The sequence below is a fragment of the Cebus imitator genome, unplaced genomic scaffold (genome assembly GCF_001604975.1).
Source record: "Cebus imitator isolate Cc_AM_T3 unplaced genomic scaffold, Cebus_imitator-1.0 Scaffold692, whole genome shotgun sequence".
In the NCBI taxonomy this organism is placed as follows: Eukaryota; Metazoa; Chordata; class Mammalia; order Primates; family Cebidae; genus Cebus; species Cebus imitator.
The window spans coordinates 144,546-152,808 of record NW_016108007.1 but is presented as its reverse complement, the minus strand read 5'-3'; the positions used below and the strand labels follow the sequence as shown (position 1 = coordinate 152,808).

General features: G+C 38.1%; 1 long non-coding RNA gene across 2 annotated transcripts in view; it reads left to right on the top strand.

The window, feature by feature from the left end:
- Window positions 1-772: 772 nt before the first annotated feature.
- Window positions 773-8,263, top strand: part of LOC119469528 — a 79,706-nt gene continuing 72,215 nt past the window's right edge. For both annotated transcript variants that reach the window (XR_005198349.1, XR_005198348.1), the window contains exon 1: window positions 773-1,078. This is a non-coding gene — a long non-coding RNA (uncharacterized LOC119469528). The remainder of the gene's footprint in view (window positions 1,079-8,263) is intronic.

Genomic DNA, 8,263 nt, shown 5'->3' with positions numbered 1-8,263 from the left:
TCTCTCTCTCCTACCCTTTCTTGCTTATCTGCCATGTGATGATGCAGCATGAAGGCACTTGTCAAATATGCTGGTCCCTTGATGTTGGACTTTCCAGCCTTCAGAACTGTGAGAATAGATTTCTGTTTATTATAAATTATCCAGTCTCAGGTATTCTGTTATGGCAGCACAAAATGGACTAAGAAGCAAACCTACACAGTCATCATGTCTTTGTCCTAATCCTGCTCCTACAACTCACTAGAAGTGACCCTAGAACGTATCAGCTTCAGAACATCAGTTAAGCTACCGGCCCCTATCTCCCACCCTGTCTTTTCTGCAGCACCTTATGAAAATTCAACTTTGTGGGCATGAATTTCTCAAGTTTTTTTTTTTAATCTATCTTACCATGCACCACCTCAGCACCAGGGGTAGTAGAGGAGAGAATGAAGATGGGACAGAGGAAAAAAAATTCCATCTTGTCCTACATTTGATGCTCACTTCTTAATACAGCTTGTAAAGCTTATAGCTGATCCCAAGGTGTCAATGTATTTCAGTCATGGCTGATTGTTTTTCACTGACCTCTGGACCTTTTCAGCCTTGTGGGACATGGCCAAGTCATGGCCCACCCCAACCTTATTGCTGCTGCTTTCATTTGTTTCTGCCTACCACTTCTAATTACTTAGGTCACTTCAGGCTTTAAATCTGTCTTCTAAAGTGTAACACAGCCATAATTAGGCCATATGTTAATTAGCAGGATGACACCGTGTGCCTTGTCACTCGTGAGGGATGTAGATCATCCCAGAAAGTGCCATAGAAAGGGGAGTTCAGTAAGAAGAGGAAGTCTAAGGAGGCTGGAAGTGACTCTTTGCTCAGCAAAAACTGCCTTAGCAGGAGAAAATGGCAGTGTGCAAGATGGGGAAAGGATGGGGTCACACAAAGAAAAAGAGCTAGAGTTGACCTATTTTCCACTCTGGGAATGAGATATAAGCTAGGAGGCAAGCCTGAGGCTGAGACTCCACCAGGGATGGCAGAATCTTCGGAAGAATTGGAGGTGCTGGCCAGGGCAGAGGTCAAGGTCTTGACGGAGGCCATTGATGAGGTGAGTGTCAGACATGCCCCTATCTTTATTGCCTGGAAGTTTGTGGGGAGGCCAATCAAAAATCAAGGCCAATCTCTGCTTCTATGGATAGTGTGAGTGCCCTTTAGGAAATCTAAAAGGGTTGGGTCTGATTGCTTGATTGTTTCTATGTGCCAGTTACTCATTTATTTCTGGTTATTGTTTTCTGTTAACTAAACTTGTTTTCTGATGTTCCTGGCATAGGAAAGTTGAAAAGGAGACTGGATAGGTCATGACTGTTTCCTGTTTCAGATATTGTTACCTTTATCACTCAGGAGACAATTTCTAGGAAACTAATTACTGAGAGAATTCATTATTGGGTGGGATGACATGTGAATTATAAAGATATTAACTTCACTCCAGTTTGCTGTCAATCCATAATGTGACAGAAACCTGTTCTGTCATCACCTAACTAATGGATGCAAGGTACTAAGGCATTCATTTTAAGTTACATATTTGTTTGGATTTTAGAAAAAGGCATTTGTCAAGGGAAATCTCAAAGCATACCAAGGGGACATTTTGAGGGCTACGTTTATGCTAATAATAATAATTATTATTATTTATTGCTAATATTAGTTGAGTTCCTACTATATTTCAAACCTTTACAGGCATTACTTCTAACACTCCTACAATTCAAGGAAAGTATCATTATCCCATTTAACCTGAGGCTTACAGACATTGGATCATACTAAAAGATCACACTGCCAGCTGAGACAAAACTGAAATCTATATTTCTTTTCTTTTCTTTTTTAAATTCTAAAATTTGAGCTCCTGTCATTTCCAGATAATAGATATTTTCAGCTTTGCCAGCCATACGGTATGTTTTGCAGCTACTCACAAAGGCAGCCATAGACAATTTGTAAATGAATGAATGTGGCTATATTCCAATAAAGCTTTATTTACAGACACTAAAATCAGAATTGAATATAATTTGCACATGTCATGAATTATTATTGTTCCTTGGGTTTCTTTTCAACTACATAAAAATGGTAAAATCATTCTGTTCACAGGCCATATAAAAATAGGTGGCAACCCAGGTTTGGCCCACAGGCAATAGTTTGCTCATCGTTGCACTGTACAAATCTGCCTTTCTAACAACTTACAAAAATAATGAAGTGAAAGCAACTGAGCTACATATTTTACCTAAGGGAGCCAAGCTAAATATGCTGATGCTTATGGGACCATAGTTCTTATTCTGGTTCTACCATCAAATTAAATGTATAGGATTAGGCATGTCTTAAACATTTTCCCAGATGAGGTTCCTAACAGCTCCACTATTCTTTCATCTTAATCATAGTTTGACTGTACCAAATGATTTCCATAAAATCACAATTTGAATCTAAGGTGACAAATTGGGTGACGCTATCAGCAGTATGGGGAAGACTGGGGAAAGAGCAGGTGTGTGGGTAACATCAAGAGTTTAACTGTGAGCCAGTGAAATTTGGGGCACATAATAGACATAAGTGGGAACAGTTGGATATAGAAATCTGGAATTCGGAGAGATGGCAGGACTTGATATTGAAATTTGGGAGTCAGCATGTAGACTGAATCTAGGTACATAATGGCATCTTTTAGGGCAGGTTGGCTATTGACCTTTGAGGTGGGGTAATTCTTCATCGTAGGGACTCTCCTGTACGTTGTAGGACGTTGAGCAGCATCCATAGCCTCTAAATATTGACAGCACATTCCCCTCAGTTGTGACAACCCCAAATATCTCCAGACATTGACAAACGTCCCCTGGGGTTAAAGTTATCCTTGGTTGAGAATCACTGTTTTAGGCTGAGAATGGTCCTTTACAACTCCAACTTTGGAAATCAGAAAGAGGACGAGAAAATGGGAAAAGAGACCAAGGAGGAATAGTCAGTAAGTAGAAAAATTCATATGCTGGGTCCCAACTATCTAGACTAGACTTGGTTTAACATTTGTTGAAAGCCAGAGGTGAAGGGTGGGCAAGACGCAATGCTCCAGAGATCAGGGCTGAGCCACAGTGAGCACCACAATATTTGGTTGATGAGATTTCCAGTAGAGGTTAAAGGGATGGGGTAAACCAGGCTCTAAATGCATGGAACCTTAGGGTGATGCAATGGACAGGCTGTTTTCTAGTAGGGAATGGTTAAAAAAAAATAGGTGGTTAAAAATAACATTGGGAAACCAAAGATAGAGACCCTTACGTGTTTCTTCTTCTTTCTTATTTTATTTTTAGAAATAACTCTCAGAGGATAAAACTGTTATGGTCTGGGTGAAGGAAAAAAACAAGAATAGAAATAGTTTCTATGGTTTTTGAGGAAAAGCAAAAGTACTTGAGAGATGCGGTTTTTAGCATCTTGAGCTGCAGGATGTGCTGTGTGTGTGTGTGTGTGTGTGCATGCACGCGCATGTGCGCGTGCCTAATTGTAGTAAAAAATAGTAAACGGATTGTGTGAATTGAAGAGCTATGGCTTGACTAAGGCTCAATATAAAGGTTAAAAAATTTAATCCCTCATATTGAAATTAATGTCATTAAACAAGTGTGCCTCCTAGTCACATGATAATAATATACCAAAAGAAAAGGAAATGTCTGCTTTTTCCTTTTAAGTCTTCTCACATCAAAGTGAGGATAATAAAGTTACCTTATAAGGTTATGTAGAAGTGCTTTTCAGTGTTTAATACTTAGTTGGACTTCTGTAAATGTTTAAAAATAGTAACAATACGTATCCTGATAGTGGTGGTGGTTGCACAAATTTAGACATGTAATAAAATTTCATAGAAATATATACACTGCACTTTGCACCAAAAGAGCACAGAAAAGGAGTGAAATCCAAACAAGATTATTACTTGAGTTAATACTAATGTACCAATGTCTGTTTCCTCATTTTGACAATGTGCTATAGTTATGTAAGGTGTTCTCATTTAGGAAAGCTGGGTGAAGGGTACATAGAACAATTTCTTGTGAGCCTTAAACTATTTTAAATAAAAGCTAAGACTGTTGTGTAGCTCAGGATCATTTTGTTTTATTGTCACCTTTACCTCATGAATTCATTTTCATTTTTAATAGAGATTTGTATCATAAATAAGCCAAATTATTAGATTTTATTTATAAAAGACAAAATAGAACCTGATCAATATATGTTTAAGCTAATGCAATAGATTATAATCCAGATCATGAACCTAAATCACTCTTAATAAGCATGTAGTCACGAAGTTCAATTGTAGGTGAAAGTCTAAAATTAAACAGGACTGCCATTTAGTTTTTAGTTTTAGCATATTTTATTTTTGGATAGTCCAGGACTCATCTAAGTTTGGCAAAGATTGAAATATTCACACCACACATTCTTAAAGTCCCTGAGAAGTAGAAAGTAGAGGTGGCTTGCCTACTTTTTAAGGTGAGAATTTCTATTTCAGCAGACTTTGGGGAGGACAAGCCTCTTCTATCTTGCTGATATGCCTAAGATGGGATCTATTTATATTACAAACCATATGCAAAGCCTGGCAAGCCTCTCTGCAAATGAGCTCATCTGCTCTGCCCTAAAGGAAGAGGCTAGGAGGGGGCGCAAAGACATTAGGGACCTTTAACAATCATTACGCTTCTTGATGCTGATTGAACAGGAAGGATAAACAAAACCTATGACTTCTGACAGGAAGGATAAATAATAAATACCTGTCAAGGGGAACTACATATTCTCTTTAGTCATCCTTACAGGCAGGTCATCAAAGTCAAGTTCTTAAAGACTTGGGCACTTTTTAATAGGTTTCTCTTTTTGGCATCTTGTGCAGATTGCAAGTACAGATAATTTAAGATTTATCTTACCAAGAGGCCTTCTTCTAAGTGTGATAAATTCTTTCTAGAGCTTCATTCAAATCAACCAGTATTAATAGAACATTTATTTATCCAGTGTTAAATAATTAGATCTGTCTGTAACAAAAGGGAGAAGATCAGTTGACATCAGAAGGTTCTCAGACAAAGAGGAAAGAGATTAGAAAACAAAGTGTATTCCAAAATGGCAAACACACTGAGAGAGGTACATACAAGACTGAGAGAAAGGTATGAGGTGGGAGTGTCATGAAATGTTTTGGACAGTGTGTGGCAAACTCGGCCTGCAAGAAGAGTGAATTCCTGGGGCATGCTGAGTTTGCCATACAATTTAAAATTTTTGTGTTTTATTTAGATAGAAATGAAATATATATGTATTTTATATATAACATATATAAAAGGTATGTTTTTTATATAATATACATATAAATTATATATGATATACATTTTGTAAATTATACCTTTTATACCTAAATTATACCATATATAAATTATATATATATATATATATTTATATCATATATATGGTATAATTCTTTTTTCCTCAGTCATTTGGATAAGTGTGAGTATGTACTTATTGAATACTCATGGCCATGTGATCTTCATGCATCTGTGCACTGTTCGAATGAGTGATTTAGTTTAGTTTAGTTCAAATGAGTAATGTGCTTTCGTTTGAATGGATGGAAGTAGATAAGAAAACTGATTTCACAGCAAAGGGTAGTTGGGGACATGGTACTGAAAGAACCTAGACCTGAGCATCACTAGCATATTCTGAGTTCCAGTGGTTGTTTTGTATAAATGCCATCTTTATTTGCACCAAGTAGCAAGATTTCTAAGAGGATATGTAGTACTCCATATTTAATGAAGAATTTGTCCGTTCTTACTTCCAGTCACAACTGGATAAGATAGTCATTTAGTGCCTGAATGATGTCCCAGTGCTTACTCTGCCTTTAAGGGAATCAAAAAGCTGTGCCTGTGACAGATCCATTCCCCTTTCTCCATATTCCTGCCATGAGCAAGGTAGTAGAAGTCTTATTTTTTTATTTTTAATTTTTTTTCTTTGAGAAACAGTTGTGCTCTTATTGCCAAGGCTGCAGTGCAGTAGCGTGATCTTGGCTCACTGCAACCTCCACCTCCCGGGTTCAAGCGATTCTACTGTTGCAGCCTCCTGAGTATCAGCCTCCTGAGTAGCTGGGATTACAGGCACACACCACCATGCCCAGCTAATTTCTTGTATTTTTAGTAGAGACAGGTTTTTACCATTTTGGCCAGGCTGGTCTCAAACTCCTGATCTCAGGTGATCGGACTGCCTCTGCCTCTCTAAGTGCTGGGATTACAGGCATGAGCCACCATTCCTGGCCAATAGTAGAAGTTTTAAAACTTTAATGAAAAGGCCAAAAGAGCTACAGATGCATGGACGGTGTATCAGCAGTATATCAATCAAATTTATATTTAATTGCTAGTAATGAAAAAATTATAAGAGAGTAGCTTAATTTATAGCTTTCTTAAGTCCAGAGTGTGTAGTTCAGGACTGTTCTGATGGCGACATGATGTAAATGGACCAATGCTCCTTTTGGCTTTCTGCTTTGTGATCTTTTGGACATGACCCTAATCTTCATGTTTGCAATATGGCTGCCTAAACTCAAGCTATCATATTTTTATTATCAGACATGAAGAAGGGATAGAGCAGAGAAAAGAAGAAATATGCCAACTGTGTTATCTCCATTAAAATTGCCTTCCTGGAAGTCATCTTTTGTGATTATTATAACCACAAATTGTCCAGGAGTATCTCAAATATTCCTAGTTGTAAGGAAGGCTAGAAATCTTGCTTGTAGCTTGTTGTACTGTCCCTTCAAATAATCTCAGGTTTAAACTAGTACAAAAAAAAGAGAAAATTGACATGTGGGAGACAGCTAGTAGCCTCTGCAACATTGTATCTTTTATCATTAAACTTTGATCCAATCCAAGCAACTGCCCACATCAGACTTTTTGATGTATGAAGAAGGAAACCTTTATTTGTTGAAGGTACTGCTATTTAGGTATCTGTTATTTGCAGCTAAACATATTCCTAATTGGAACAATATATAAACACTGTTAATTGCTATTTAACTTGTACAATGGACTCATTGACCAGGAATCACAAATTCCAATATATTCAGAACTATACAGACACTTTGAGTGAGATATACTAGTTTGGAAGGAGGTGGGCCTGCCAAACTGGCAAGTGTGTGCCCCATTGAAAGTGGGCAAGTGCTGCTGCTGCTGAACTGAGAGGGGTGTCTTCCTATAGGATTGCTAGCCCACTATTCCGAGACAGCAAATTTCAAGAGAACCAGAAAGCTGGATCTTTATGCATATTGTAAGGTCGCATTTTTTTTTCACACCACAGAATGGATATGAAGAAAAGAATCTCATTACTTTATTTAGTCTGCAGTTATGGCCTTCTTCCAATCTCTTCTGCTGCTGGTTTGAGGAAAAACACAACAAGACACCAGCAACACCTAAAAGTCAATCTTGCTTAACTGTTAGTCCGCTAACAGTTTTGGAAATGCTGCTGATGGTGCAGGTCTAATCTGAAAGCCAGCAGGCTCAAGCCACATGAAGAGCTGATGTCTCAGTTGGAATCTGAAGGCAGGAAAAAGCCAGTGTCCCAACTTGAAGGCAGCCAAGCAGGAGTTCTCTCTTACTAGGGGGAGGGCCAACATTTTTGTTCTGCTCAGGCCCTCAACTGATTGGCTGAGGCTTACCCACATTGTGAAGGACAATCTACTTTATTCAGTCTACCAATTTAAATGTTAATCTAATCCACAAACACCCTCCCACAAACACCCAAAGTAATGTTTGACCAAACATTTGGGTACCCCATGGCTCAGTCAAGTTGACACATAAAATTAACCAGCACAGGGGGCCTTCAACTATCATAGTATATGTCCAGCTGGCAGAGATAAACTAATTGATTACCTATTGTCAGGCTATCATAGAAATCTGTGAGGCTGAGTCCTTGAAGCTTGGCCTTTGGCAAGCCTAAGAGGGATATAAAGTAAACTAGAAAAATCTACTTTCAAGAAAATAGCTAATTTAACTAACTGTTGAATACTATGCTCACTATCTGGGTGATGGGATTGTTTACATCCCAAACCTCACCATCACTCTATATGCCCAAGTCCCAAACCTGCACATGTACTCCCTGAATCTAAAATGAAAGTTGAAATTATTTTAAAAAAGCGAATAACCACTAGTTTTGGAGGATTAGTGTCCTGCTTCATAAGCCTATTTTCGAAGATCAGAAGATTAATATTTCCTTAGATTCTGTCTTTGAATTTCCTCTGCAATAAATTCTGGCCCCTCTCCAGACAGCTGGATGACTGAGCATTCTA